The sequence below is a fragment of the Aristolochia californica genome, unplaced genomic scaffold (genome assembly GCF_029961685.1).
Source record: "Aristolochia californica isolate CCGP_79_NKW_82.1479 unplaced genomic scaffold, dmAriCali1.0.hap1 SCAF_9, whole genome shotgun sequence".
NCBI classification, from domain to species: Eukaryota; Viridiplantae; Streptophyta; class Magnoliopsida; order Piperales; family Aristolochiaceae; genus Aristolochia; species Aristolochia californica.
The window spans coordinates 32,615,026-32,630,245 of record NW_027182290.1 but is presented as its reverse complement, the minus strand read 5'-3'; the positions used below and the strand labels follow the sequence as shown (position 1 = coordinate 32,630,245).

General features: G+C 40.6%; 1 pseudogene; it reads right to left on the bottom strand.

Annotated features, from left to right (window-relative positions):
• Positions 1 to 5,969: 5,969 nt before the first annotated feature.
• LOC137941692 (O-fucosyltransferase 27-like) lies at positions 5,970 to 14,174 on the bottom strand (annotated as a pseudogene).
• Positions 14,175 to 15,220: the final 1,046 nt, after the last annotated feature.

Sequence of the window (15,220 nt, the reverse complement as noted above, 5' to 3'; positions counted from 1 at the left end):
ATGCATCACGGGCTCCACAGCTCGCCGTCAAACGGCGAGGAATCGCGTATGTTGTGGCAAATTTATTAACTATGAAAAACGAAAGTAGATTATTAAAACCAAAACTTGAGACCCATCACGGGTGGGGCCACGGGTGGGGCCACAATTTGATATAAAGAGCTCGCCTAATATCTAATCACGTGACCACCAACGGCCGTGCGTAGGTCTCTCTCTCCAGCGATGGTCCACAGCCTTCCACAAATAAGCTTGCAAACGGCATTGGTTGTTAAATCTTTTGGTTCTAGCCGAGGCGCCAAAGGAGGGAATGGGCCACAAATCTGAATCATTTCATTTTCGCTTTGTGGGTGTGGTTCACCGAGTGAAGCCGGCCCCACCCAGTAAGATGATTTGCACGTGTCAAAAAGCAGAACGACGTGGGGCCAGACTGTGGCCTAGAAGTCTAGGCTGCAGTTCGTAGACTACTATGCTTATTCCTCTTATGTAGATAGTTCCTCTTGAGTAAGATGAAAGACTATTTGATAGTCCACCAAATAAAATATTCCTGCCCTATCTTTTCCTAAATGCCAACCCAAAGTAGATACTTTGAAGCAAAATGTAACGGTGTTAAAAGGAAGACCACACAAAACTGGGCTGGACCACGGTTCATCGCCATGAAGTTTACCTGAGGACCATGCATTAATAGAACATTATAAAAACAGAATAAAATAAAAATATATATAATTTTTAAAAAATAAAATGGTGCCAATCCCTCTATTAAAAGATAATGAAAAATGGTTTTGAAATTTTGTTTTTCATCTTCCACTTTTTGTCCTCACGTGCGGGAGGATCCAGGAAGGGACGGGCAGCGAGGGACAGAGGGGCAGAGCTTCCTCCGAACGCATGCCGAGGAAGCGTACGTGTACGTGTGGGAGTCTCGTGAGATCACTCGACCGGTTAACTGCGGTTGGCGTTGACATGTACCTGACATTCCAGCTCTAAATGAGATGATTAGGGGGCGTAAATCCCGATATTCAACCAAGTACTTTTGGGCGGGCCCCACTAAGAGCATGTTGGTGTGGAAAAAAGGAGAAGTCACGTGATGCCGCACTACCATACGTGCAGGGCAGGTGGGACCCTTTCCTACCGTATGTCCAACACATATGCGTGAAACGCGGGCATCTTTCCGTCCCCATGTGCAGCAGATTCCACTCCCACCTCATTTTCCTCTTTCCAAATAAGAGCTTGTCTTAGCCCGTGGGCCCTTCGTTCACCGTAAAAAAGTCTCCTAAATCCAAATAATAGCCGTTGATTGTCAGCGCGGGGCTGTCACGTGAAAAATAATCGACGGTGTTACAAAGGATGTATTTTATTTTTAAGAAGCTGTTTATTATAAGAATATAATAATCATCAAAAGATATCGTGATTATGCCCGATCGCTGCTGCTTGCAGGGAAGTTAGGGAAAGCGATAATGTGACCATTGAAAATGTGACACTAAGCGGTGCAGTAATTGTTGGATGAGATGATGAGAATGGTTTTATTAAGGCGGGGTCGGTTTTAATGAACTTAGATATAAAGTCGGTCGTCTACCATAAATGGTGCTGGCAAGTGGATCCATCACACGTGACCTTCCGATTGCTCTTTCTCTTCCTCCGGTCACTTCCTTCCTGGGGCCATCCTCTTTCATTTCGGAGCCTACCCTGGATTTGTTGCTACCCGTCTTTTATTTATTCTAACTCTTTCAAAAGATTGGTAGGTTAAACCGATCATTTCCCACATCGGCCACGGCAGATTTTTCTCTTCAAGGGTTAATTAAATGGTTCAGATTAAGGGCGGGGCTCGATCTTGAAATCTGACAGGAAACGGATAGAAATCGTTTCCTTGTCGAGCGAGAGGAGGTTCAGAGTTGATATCACGTGCGGTTATCCCTGCACGTGTAAAGCCTCTGACATGAAAGAACCCATGTTTCCCCATTCCTCAGCGGGGGCCCCATAGATGAGGGGCGTCACTTTCAAGAGGTCATGTACTTTTTGTGGGCCCCATAAAACCCTTGTCCATATCGACCGTGACAAACCTCTTCCTTAAAACCTTATTCGCTAACCGGACGGGGTCAAGTTTCATAAAACCTAACCCCGACCTCCGGTGGCATCAACTATTTAGTTTATTTTATGACTCACATCAAGCAACCCAAGGTCGTATAAGGAGATGGAACCTTATTCTATTTCCAAGCTGGCTAGATCTATAAAGATTACGGGTTCGACGTGTTTGATTCTCTCGCTCGTGTTGCATTCGCTGTTCGCCAACCCGGGGCAACGTTACTCTTCCCTTAAATAATAACCGCCCACCCCTCGTTATCAAATCGCTCATACTTAAATAGGCAAATTTGGTCCATCGTTCAGATGCGTCCTTGTGATGTTTTGGTGCGACAGCCACGCACCATGGATGTCAACACTTACCCCTGATGTCTCTGAACAAAAGTTACATAAAAACGATGCGTAACGCCTACGCGGTTTCTGTAATGGTTTTTTAAGTAATAAATAAATAAATAAATAAAAACTCCCGAACGTGAACATTCTTGGGCTGCTTTAAGGTATCAGTTTAGGGATCTGTAAATAATGTTTTGGAGGGGAGAGAGAGAGAGGATTAGGATAAAATAATTTTGAAGGGGCAGGCGGGATTTTAACCTCAGTGGTGTCGACACGTGTTCGTCTCTCCGTGGAAGCCGCACTGCATCACGTGATAAAAAATGTTGTCGTACCGCGTCATCGCCTCACGGATCACGTGGCCAACTCAGGGCGGGTAGAGTGGTGGGTCCCAAAAAAAGTGGTGCTCAGCCGGATTTAGGACCGAATGGGCGGGGTTTGGGAGGAGGGCAGCATGTGATGCTCGATCCAGGCAACGTCTACCTCATAATGACAGGTACCCGCGCAGATGAGGAGGTGACGTGGACAGGGCACGTGAGCGAAGGGAGGCGCTGCTCACGTGCGCCCATCCCTTGCCGTTCATTTGCCACATGGCGAGCGGCTTGTCTCCGATGGTTCAGGCCTCCTGCTGCCTTTCCAACGATTCCTTCTGTTCGCGGCGATGAAACGGAAACGGTGTCTGTCTGTCCGGCTTTTAACGACCGTCAACCGGGGCCGGACACCGTGGATTGGTAACGTTGTCGTATTAAAATGACGAAACTGTCCCTACCGGGATTTTTAATTAATCCAACCCACTAGCCACTAACTCTTCTTCATCTTCTTTTACTTTCTTTCTGCCATTTTTTTCTCTCCTCAGCTTCTTCATCTTCCTCTAACCTCCATCGACTATCCCAGAAAAGGAAGTTTTGTCTCTTCAAGGTTTGGAAGATGTCCGCATCTGCTCCAGATGGGTATGCATCAGATTCTAATACTTCCGTTTCTCTCGCTAGATTAAGCAAATCGCTCAAACTGGTTCGCAGGATGATTTTTTTTTTCTTTCATTTGGGGGTGGATGAAGGTGCGGCCAGGATGATACTCTGTTCTCATTGACAAGAAGATTTCTTAATTGATGGGATTTTCTCCCATGCTAAGAACGAGTAAACTGTTCGGAGCGGTGGGGTGAAAACAAGGACTAGGAAGAATTTCTAGCTTCAACCAACAGATAACAGATACGGTTCTAAAACTGAGATGAGGATTGTAGAGAATTTCGAGTTTCAAACAACGAATTACAAATACGATTTTTGATAAAATAGGAAATGATTTTGAATTAAAACAGGGAAAGAGGAGAAACAACATAAATAACCCCTGGATTCAGTGCTCGGTCGTCAGTTTTGTCTGGTGACAGTTCGGTCTCTGGTTCTTTCTACTGCGTCCATACTACTCCTATTTCGGTCGGTTCTTCTACTTAAAACGTTTTCTCTCTTATTTTTAGTATGTGATTTGAGTCCTTCAAAATAACTTATTCGAAATTTAAAATAATTAAACATAAAATTTAATAAATATGAATTATTATGTACAATAAAATTGTAAAAATAAAGATTAAATAACATAATTAAAAATATTAAAAATAAATAAATAATAAATAATAAAAATGAACCACAGTGAAATGTATGATGCATGATCCATGTAGTATGCATAAAACCTTAAATGTGACAGAAAATAACAACCCGCATGGGATGGCTCGTGGCTCTCCTCACCGTTTCCGAACTTAGCCATCCAAAATGTGAGCCAACGCACCGCGTTTTGAGGTCACCACTCCCGCCCATGCTTCCACGTATCCGCAACTGGAATTGCAAATTTCGGGTTACGACGGACAAAGGAAGAAGAAAACCAGCCAAATGTAACGCAATCTCCATTAGAATCATCCGAATAGCACCAGCCAAATGTAACAAAATCTCCATTAGAATCATCCGAACAATGCATAGATCTCTCGTGTCGTCGAGCGAAACCCCATCGTTTCATCCTCCATCTGCGTAAGGCTTCAAATCCCCAGTTCGAGACTCCCTGTTCGTCATTCTTTTCATTCATTGGACTTCTCTAGCAATTAGGTGATGGAGTCGATCAGTGTCGCGTTCCCTGTGTTGAACTCTGCCACATACATGCGAGCGTTCAAGTTGTCTGCAACTGTTTCTCTTCTCCTCGTCCTCCTTCCTTCTCTGATCTTTTCGCTTGTATTATTGGCTTTGTTTTTTTTAATTCTGCTTTTGCCGATTGTGTGCATGTTCGCTTCAATCTTTCTGCTTTCCTCTATTTTCTTCAAAATTCCCGTCCTTGCCCTCGCTAGAAAATCCTTGAATCGCGTCTTGGTGGTTCACACTCCATTGACGAGTCTGGATATCACCAAGAAAGATTTGACGGTGGATAACACCCCTGAGTGTCTCGTTTTTGACCGATCAGAGGTTCCGTTTGAGGAAGAAGGGACAGAAGGAGAAGAAGAAGAAGAAGAAAGTGAAGGAAAATACCAACAAGTAAGAACAAAAGGAGAAGAAATTGACATTGAACAACGAGATGAAGACGAAAATGTGGAACAAGAAGAGCGGTTGAACAGTATAAAGATTAGCCAGAAGGACTGGGGACATTTCCAGTCTTTCTCCTCTGTAAATTGTCATGAAGGTCATGCGGTATGTGATTTTGATCGTTTCTATCATTTCATAATGATCTACCTAAATCTCTGATCTAAATTGCTCGAGCTTCTCCACCCTTTTTCATTTTTGTCTTGCACTTGCTCCAACTACTTATCTATATTCCATATTTCTTCTCTTTCTATTTTCCTCAGTTTCATGGGATTCTGGCATTTTGGAGAAGAAAAGAATCAGAAGCAGAAGAAGCTTTGTGAATGCACTTCAGATAGGGTTTATAAAATTTGACGGCCAGCTACTTTTGAGTCGTCTCACTCATTGCACATGTCTTCACATGATTAAGTAGACCGGAGGAGGAAGACTTCCGACTAGGGCGTCCTGACCTGGGTGAATCATCCAGTGGCGTGATTGTTGATAGTTGATAATGTAGCTTTTGTTTATATGAGATCATCAAGTTCATAAAACCTTAAGCAATTGTTACTCGTTCATCGCTCGCTTTTTGTAAAATAAGTTAGCTGGTGGATCCCTGAATCTCTGCTCGTTATTTACAAGCAGTATCAGTGGAAACCAGAAGCAGAAACCAAGTATGGCGGCGTTTACAAACTACCTGGCATTAGACGTATTCGATTCCCTGAAAGCTTGAACTGTGAAGGAATCCAAATGAAGCATTGTATTTTTTTTCCCTGATACTTTCATCTCCAAATCCAATAACGAGGAGAAGTCGTTTTCAGCGGCGCAAATGGCTTTGGCGGGCCCTGCGGATGCGCTGGGTAAAGCTCTCTTCATCGTGCTGCACGGTTCTTTCCGGCGACAAAACACCAAGCGAGAAACCCTGCAAGTGCAGAGTAAGCTCCACCTTTCTTATTACCCATCATCTTCAAGCTTCGATGACCTCAGACACTCTCAACAAACCAGATAAAAAAACTGGAATACGAACTCATGTCTTCGATAATTGACTAGTAACCTTACTCTGATATGAAAACGGAGAAGGCTTCTTGTCATCAGAAACCTGGTCTTAAGTTTGTGATAGAAGTTTGTGGATACAGGGAAGTATCATCAGCTACTTAAGCTGCTCTATGTTGACGGCAAGGGAGCTACAGCATAGTTTGTTCTCTGTTAGTGTCATTGTTCTTCAGAGAAAGATCGAGTCTTTCTCTTTCTCATCAAAACTGTACAGCTTTCCTAGTTCAATGGGACCTTATATACAGTGCAAAACTTGCTAAAGGAAAACACCCCTAATTAAAATACAAAAAAAAGACTTGACCAGCCGGTTCAGTTAGTCTATCTTTCTGCATCATCGGATTCTTCTTGATCCTCCGATGAAATTTCCTCTTTGTTACTCATTTCAGGAGTGGCAACTCCATGACCACCAGTCTGCAGAAATAACTGTCTCATTGTAGAATCATCATCATCATAATCCTTTTCACTTTCCTTGCCTAGAACTGAGATTGTGTCATTGTCCATCCAAGATGGGCAAGGGTACTGGACACCTAGTGAGTCTAGAGCTTTGAAGTGAGTCGAGGAATTTGTCGCATGGGTCGATGCTTCCGCTACTTCATGCGTCATGCATGAGCATTCAGGGACTGGATGGGAAAGAAAGGTAAGAGGTTTAGAGTTCTTCAATGCTTGGCGGAGTCCATCAAGCAGACTTTGGCTAAGGATCTTGCGGATGGATATGACCCATGTTGTGTTTGCTTCGTCTAGGTGGTCCCGAATTTCTTCTAGGATACCTGTCACCACCTTTCTGTGTTAGGAGAAGCCAAAGTAGCATGTGAGCATCAAATGCGACAAATAAAACACAAAAGGATTATAAATGAATTATTCACAGGGAAAATGAAAAGTTAAACAGCTTGACAGCTTTTCTATGAATCATTTCTCTCATCTAGCATCTCTTTCCCTGTGATTTCATGAATACTGGGGTATCAGTGAAAATTGGTGAATAATTACTTCTTTTTGATTAAAAAATGATAAATAGTTCACCAGGAAGAAACTATTTCAACTACCTTAGTACCAGTTTTGTGGCTTACTTAGTATTAGCAAGCAAATGACCTGGTTTTAAGGTGTCATATCTATTCTAGGGTCAATCAAGAGTCACTGTTGGAAAATCAGCTAAAAGCTTCACCTTTTTTTCAAAACTTTACCTACCCTGTCTAACTGAGGAAGCACATCCCTCCTGTTTTCCCCCAAAACATACACAACTTAAAGTTATATCCTGCCCCACCATTCCTCTGATTATTCATATTTTCAACATCTTTTAAATTAATCCATATGAAAGATCAGGAAGAAAAGGAAAATTACCTATCAGGCCTGAATGTTTTTGCAGCAGCAGATTGATAGAGCCTGTGGCCCATCACCATGCTTGCAAAATTTGGATGCCCTTTACCATCTCGATCAAATCCAGGGATGAAGACATCAGCTTCCACAGAAATTATGTAGTCTATTGCTTCCCAGAGCAGTTTATGAGCTTTGGTTCTCAACTCCGTTATTGTTGGCTCAGGTTCTTTATCAACCTCAGCTACCCAGCCCCACCAACCTTCTACATTGTAAGGATACTTGGGCCTGGCAGGAGGTGGTGGAAGTGGCCTGGGATCGTGGGCCAGATGTATCAACCTTCATTTCTTTCGTGAACTGAGGCTTGTCATGAGGTGGGGGTTCGGCTGGGTATCTCTCTTGACCATAAATACCCATGAGCTCGCTATTAGTGCATAGAGAGGTCCTATCAACAACATTCTCAAAAGGAGCATGTAGAGGAATTAACACTCTTTGGCCACCAAAAACTTCCCCTCCTGAAACATATATGATGGTGTTGGATGGGTAACCATATGCATGAAGAAGAATGCCAACCTGCCAATGAAATTTTAACTAATCGATTATAGCACCCAATTTGTAGCATATTCAACCATTAAAGATGCAGTAATTTCCATGAAAATTGTTATCTTACCTCTTCTGGTAACAGAGGGCATGAACCATTGAGATGCTGCTTCACAGAGTCAACACGTAAATTCCCTCTAGCAATCCCACGTTTGATCATCCATAACCTTCTGTATTGTATGAGTTCTGCATGAACATCCTTCAATGGAGTTTGGAGCAGATGTACAAAATCAGATACAGTGAACAATTTTAAAGTTCTACAAGGTCCTTTAGAAACCAATTATATGGTCCAGAACTTTCTTTCTTAGGGGAAAAAGTGAGTGCTGGTGATTGTCAAAAGGAGTCTAACCCATCCAACTGTTACCCCAGCTCATTTGGGCCAAGCCCCTGAAATGGAATAAGAGTATTCTTCCTTGTGTATAGTCTCATTTAGAAATACAGAGTAGGAAAAACTCTCACATTGAAGAGTTTGAAGAAAAGTTAATAGGGTATAAACTTGAGTAATAAGCCTCAAGTGGCTAGTCATTTTTGGGATGGAACCAGGCACAACCCAACAGGATTATCAGAGTATGTTATATGCGTGTGCTAAGGCCACTTTGTACTCCTTAGGTTATTTGTGTGTTATAGACTCCATAAGGTGAGACCCAGGTTATTTGTGCCTTATGTGATGTAAGGGGGAGTGTTGAGTGGAAAAAAGTCTAGGCTTCCTAGTTGTCAGTCATTTTGGGATGGAATCTAACTCCTAGTTTGTACTCAGGTTATTAGTGTGTTGTTGACACCATTTTGAGAGCATGTGTAGTGCGTGCTTTGTTGAGAGTTTATAGTTGTGTGTTAGGCCCATTATGTGTAACCTTGGACGTGAGGGGAGTGTTGAGTGGGAAAAAATTCATATTAAAAAGTGCTAAGAAAAGCTAAAGGGTTAAAAGTTTGAGCAATAGACCTCCTCAGTGGCTAGTCATTTTGGGATAGAACCGAGTTCAACCCAACAAGGAATCATTTTAGCTTGAAGAGAATTCACCCGATTAACAGGATACTTGACTTGGACAAGTCAAGCAGCAGTTTGTTAATTTGTACAAGTATGCTCAAATCAAATATATGACCAAGTAGAAACATAGTTCATAGTTTACCTAGGTTCTTTAATTTAGGCAACAAAAGGATGTTTTGTGGTATCAATACCTCGTTTTCCAAGTTAATTCACTTACTAAGCAGCAGTTCCCTAATCTGCTTAGGTTCCTATGGCCAAGTAGACACTAAGTTTCCAAGAACTGTTTTCTGATTATAGTATGCAGTATTAGAGTTTTAAGTCAGGGACTATAATTCTTGAACTACGTCAGGGACTCAAAATATGGTTTGCCTTCAAGATAATTGAGATATATTGCTGCTTCAGCAAAGCATGTTTATGTCACACATTGCAGTTTGGAGGTTGAAATCTGAACCTGGAAGAGTTCAGCACACCCATGATAAGCGAGAGCATCCTTAGTCATCCCGGGATCATATGCTAGGAATGGTTGACCAGAAGCACGCAACCTGAAAAGATTTCAAGAAAAAAATAAATTAAAAAAAAACAAAAAGAAGAAATGCAAGTGATCCATATAATGGGTCAGAAAGAAGTTTCCCGTCACCTATTTAGCATTTTGGCAGCAAGTTCTTGAACCTCTTGCCGAAATTGAAGTGCATGGAATGCAACTCGACATCTCAATCTCTGGTATTCTTCAAGAGGGGGTGGAAGAACAGCCTTTCTCGACAAAGGAAGGGTAAAAAGAAGATCATCTAACATGAACAAAAAGAAATGGCATTAAAAAGGCAGCACTCATTTGCACTTACCTGCAAGCATCCACCATCTGATATAAGCAATTCAACAACTGAGTGCCTTTTCAAAACAGGCAGAACCATTTGAAGATAAAAATCAGTTGAGGTAGAACGAGGAACTCTAAACACAGGTATCTCCTTTTTCCTTCTTGCAGCTTTTAATTTCCTGGGAAGAGTTCTTTCAACAACTACATCTTTTGCTAGTGTAGCTATGAACTGATCCTCATCAAAAAGGTATGCAAAACTTTTGTAATCAGAGCTGCACAAAACAAATTAATAAATATGTTCTCAGAAAAAAAAAGAACAAATAAAGAAATAAGAAAAAGGAGTCCATAACTTTTAATATGCCAAAAGATAAAATAGCTAAGTTTATTTTCCAGGATAAAGTGAATCTAAAATACAGCAGACCTGATTCCTTTGCTGCTTGTGGTTGACTGAAGCTCGGGGACAATTAAAGTACCATTGAGAAGACGTGAAACCACAACTGCATCACAAATCTGAAAGATTGGAGATGTAAGGGCACCCTCTAGTGCACAAGATAGACTCAAGATACATGTGTGCTCAAACCACTTGCTTGAGCAAACAATCAGTATGATGTTACATATTGTGTGGCCTCCATAAATGAGCCATTAGGAGAACTTCAAGTCTGATAGGAAGTTTAGTAAAGTACTTATGCAGCACTAGGGGAGTCAACTGGTGAAATATTTTTGGTCCAGCCCTCTCGAGGGGTGGCCCCATTCAAATGGCACTAAAGCAGGCTCTCAGAAGTATTAAATAGAAGACTCAAAATTTTCTATGACCGAAGTACTTGAGGCCTCTGCATCAATCCCAATTACATCAAGTAACAGAGAAAGTAAAGTTGGGACCTTACCGAGTTCCTGATATCATGAAAGCCTCCTTGTATTCTCACAAAGATAAAGCCATTGGTTTTCAATGCGGGAGCTGTTATTATATGTTAAAGATAAGAGACATACATCTTGTTTAAAATCTTAATAAGACATATAAATTATAAATGGATTGGGCAAATCAACTGTAAGAATAAACAACCATATATCAGATGTTGATACAATGCATACTTGGATCATTAAATAAGCTGCCCAAGCTTTCTAATGCTGAACCCACATGACATTTGCACGTGACTTTCCAATGTTTCAAGCAGATTCTGTTGATAAGTACGTTAAACATATGCTACGCTAACCAAATACTAGGGTTAGTGAATTTCTCATGCTTATGTAATAGCATATTCACTTTTATCAGACTAGATCTTACAGTTTGAGTAGACCTTTGAAGTTCATGTACACGTTTCATTTATTAGAGTAGGTCAATATTTCTCATTGTGCATTAGAGTAGACACTTGTCTTATGTCCCTCCAATGTTTCACTTTAGTGATAGCATTCTTACTATGATCACTAGATTGGTTTAACTTAATTCAGTTGCAAAAACTCCCAAAATCCTACCAATAGTCACCAGGGTTCCAGCATGTTAGACAATATTCTATTTCTTTGTACAAGGACACTAGGATTCCTAAAATTTTTGCACATATCCTATTTGGACCTGTGTTCATTCTGATGAAAAGATACATGGGATTTGATGATATGAAAGTTGTTAGAAATCAGGGGTACTTCAGTAATTTCATGTGTGGCTAAGTTTGTAATATTGGACTTGGGACCCAGATTAGGGGTATGAAGTTGGTGTGGACATTGGGCAAATTCATGATAGTTTAAAGTCGTTTGTATCTCACTTATCTATAGGACCTTGTGTAGGGGCAATTTAGTCCTTTTGCAAGTAACTTAAAGGATTTAACAAGATGGTGAACTGCAGGAAGAAGTTTATATGAAGCAACCTCCAGGGTAAGTTGTTCAGGGAGAGGCTAGGAAGATTTGTAAATTGTATAAATCTATTTATGGTCTGAGACAAAGTCCAAAAGCTTGGTCCAATAAATTCGGTAAAGTTGTCACTACTTTTGGGTTTGTGCAGAATCATTGTGATAATTTTTTATCTGTTTTGTATTGACCATTTGGATGTGTGGTTCTTGTAGTATAAGTAGATGACTTTGTATTGTCTGGAAGTGTTACCAAGGAGATTGAGGGAGTGAAGATTTATCTGAGCAGACACTTCTAAATTAAAGATCTTGGGTTTTTGAAATATTTTTTGGGGATTCAAGTTACAAATAGTAAACAAGGCGTAGTTCTATCATAGAGGAAGTATATTATAGTAGGAGGAAAAACGTTGGATACATCTATTGAAGTAGGTCGGAATATGTGGGATAAGAACAACTTTTTTTCTGAATAAAATAGGATATGTATAGATGGTTAGTTGGACAGCTGATATATGCTACAATCACGAGTCCTGATATTGTATTTCCTGACAGTGTAGCAAGTCAGTTATGGAGTCTCCACGAAAAGTTCATCTTGAAGATGCTTAGAGAATCTTGCTATATTTGAAAGGAGCTCCAGGTAAGGGGCTGTTATATACTCTTTGTGATCACTTCAGAGTTGAAGAGTACTCAGATGTAGATTATGCTGGATCGTAATTTGATAGGAAATCTACCACAAGTTTCTGTGTATTCGTTGGAGGAAACCTTGTTAGTTGGAAGAGTAAAAAACAAAATATAATGGCAAGTTCAAACGCTGAGGTGGAGTATTCATCAATGGCATATACTGTTAGTGAATTCATATGGATTCAGTTGATGTTAAGAGAAAACTTTTCTTTAAAGAACCTATGATGTTTAAGTGTGACAATCAAACAACCATATTTATTGTAAGTAATTTTGTTTTTCATGAAAGAACAAAATACAAGTTGATCTTCACTTTGTGAGAGATGCAGTGATTAGTGGCAAGATAGTTACCTCGATTGTCAGAACCACTAATCAAATTGGTGATATATTTATAGAGCCTAGTGGGAAGCGAGCCTTCTATAATTTCTATACCAAACTGGAACTACTTAACATACATACTTCAGTTTGAGGGGGAGTGTTAAAAATCAGGGGTATTTCAATAATTCCATGTGTGGGTAAGTCTATAATATCATAATAGTTTGAAATTCCGAGATTAAGAGTATGAAGTTGGTGAGGTCATTGTGTAAAATCATAATACTGTGAAATTTTTTTTATTCTCGCTTATATATAAGACCTTGTGTAGGGGCGATTTAGTCCTTCTATAAGCAACTTAAATGATTTAATCAAAGGAGGATGGGGTGTCAATTTTCCTCTTCTCTTCCCTCTTTCTTCTTCTCTTTTCCTCTTTTCCTCTTGAGTCTCTCTTCTTATTTTAAAAAAGTAATTTACCAACATATGTTAAAAGACTTTCAAGTCCAAGTCAAAGAAAAATGGAGCATCATAATAAACTTGCGGTTCATGTTTATCTGCATCATAACTTTAAAGGCAAACTAAACAGTTAGCTTCTTTAACATAGAACAGTTTGTTCCAAAAATATGTTTTGATGAACAACCAAGGATGAAACATTTGACTTTCTTAAACTGTAAAATGTATTGAAGCGAAAAGACGATCCACCTTCTCCAGTAACTTTAGGAAATGAACAACGAGTCCGCAAGATATGCTAAAATGCTAAATCACCAAGGAAAAAAAATAAATTGTTCAAACATTCAAGAGATCTAACCTTCATAATTTCGTCTTGGATTTGCAAGTGGATGTAGATACTGAAGAGGCCTCACGGGGTTCCATAACCTTCTATCCTGTGCAGCCTGCATCAACCAAAAGAGAAGCAGATCAACACTCGTATTTTCTACGTTAGAGGGCAAGATCCAGCGAAATCACTACCCGTTCCAGACCGAAAAGTGTAAAGGAATCAAGAGCCAAAAGATAGTAGATTAAACCAAAGAAGGAAAAGAAAAACGCATGTAAGTAATAATGAGTAAACTAATAATGGCTTGTTTATGTGCTTTCTCTCTCGCATTATTCTACCAAATACTATTCCTTAAATGTGAAGAAAAATGGTAACACACCGCAATTGTAACCAAAGAAGAAACGCCCAATACCCACTAAACAAAATCACATTATCAAGCAAGAAGTAAAGAAAGAGTAAAAAAAAATTTTAAGGGTTTTGGCACTTACGGTACGAAGATACCCTGCATTTTCAGGGACGGGCTTCCAGCGGAAGATAGTGATCGAAGTCTGGTACTCATAAACGCTCTTCCCCGTATATACCGCAAGAAGAAAATGAAAAAACAAAGAGACAGTAGAAAGAACAACTCCGAAAAGAGCCACCCATTTCAGCTTGGACTTGACGAACTTCCTCATCATTCATGGCATAACATAAGGGAACCAACCAGAAGAGGGAAATTTTCCCAGAAAGTGAGAGTTAAAGCTGGCCCTATCGAATAACCCCGAATTCGCTCGCGATCAGATTCCTCGTTGAAGAGGCAGAAGGAAGAAAAGTGGGCTATGACTCCGACTGCTTCGCAGCCCTCGCCGCTTCAGACAAATGCACGTGATTTCTGTTTCTATTTGAGGCCAAGCTGACCGGCGGCTTCCAAGTTCCAACTATCCTGTAATTTTTCTGGAGAAGCAAGAAAGCAAAAGTTTGAGAATAAACGCACAGTAATTGTTTTCAGAGGTTGGAACTTTGAAAATTCAATGCGCCATTAATGATTGCTATAAATGTTATTTTCTGGATGAAACCGGCAAACGAAAAAGAATGTGACACGTGTCCACAATTTACTTTACTCTTGACCAGGTTGACTGTCCGTTACGCCATTTGCTGCTGCCGCTTACTCAGCATCCTCCCACCAGGACATATCCATCCACGTGGTAAAGAGCTTAAGAAGATTGACTAAAACACCCCCTCCTGCATGAGACTTTCTTCCCTCGTCAAGGGTTTTCCGGTCAAATTCATTACGGTTAGTATGCTGAAGTCAGTGAGTAATATGCTTTTTGACTGATAATTTTCCGGGGCCCACAAATCAGGTCTCCAAATTGCCACGTGGTAACGGATCATTGTGCTGGCTATAAAGCAGGAAAGGGGATCATCACCCTGTTGGCTTTAAAGTCCAAGACTCGAAGCCTTTGTTTTTTCCTTTTTTTAAGTTAATTAAATTAAAGTTTAATTTGACATAAAGTCGTCCATGAGACCTAAAAGCGGGACTTTGGATTAGCTTCCTGTACCTTCCGTTCACTTGTCACCCTTTTAGGACCAGACCCCGGTCCCACGGCTGCGTCACATGATAGATAGTGTCAGTTTTGGCATGCTGGGTGTCGACGGAACCGAGACCCCGAGGAGTATCTAGTATTTGTATCATATGTCGCAGTCCACGCTAGTTCTCAAGTCGCTATAAAACAGTTTATTTCGATAGTAACGTTGATACAATCTATATGTTGCTCGGTCTTACCAACCAGGATCTCTTTATCTTGGTTACATGTCGTCTTCTTCGATTTAGGTACAGTTTGAGACTGCTAATCGCCTATTAGTCAATCTCTATCGAGGTATTTTAAGAAGGGAGAATTTTATCCGCCGAAAGCCGACCGCTCTGACTCGGTGCCGAGTGGCTGACCCTGGCTGAATGAC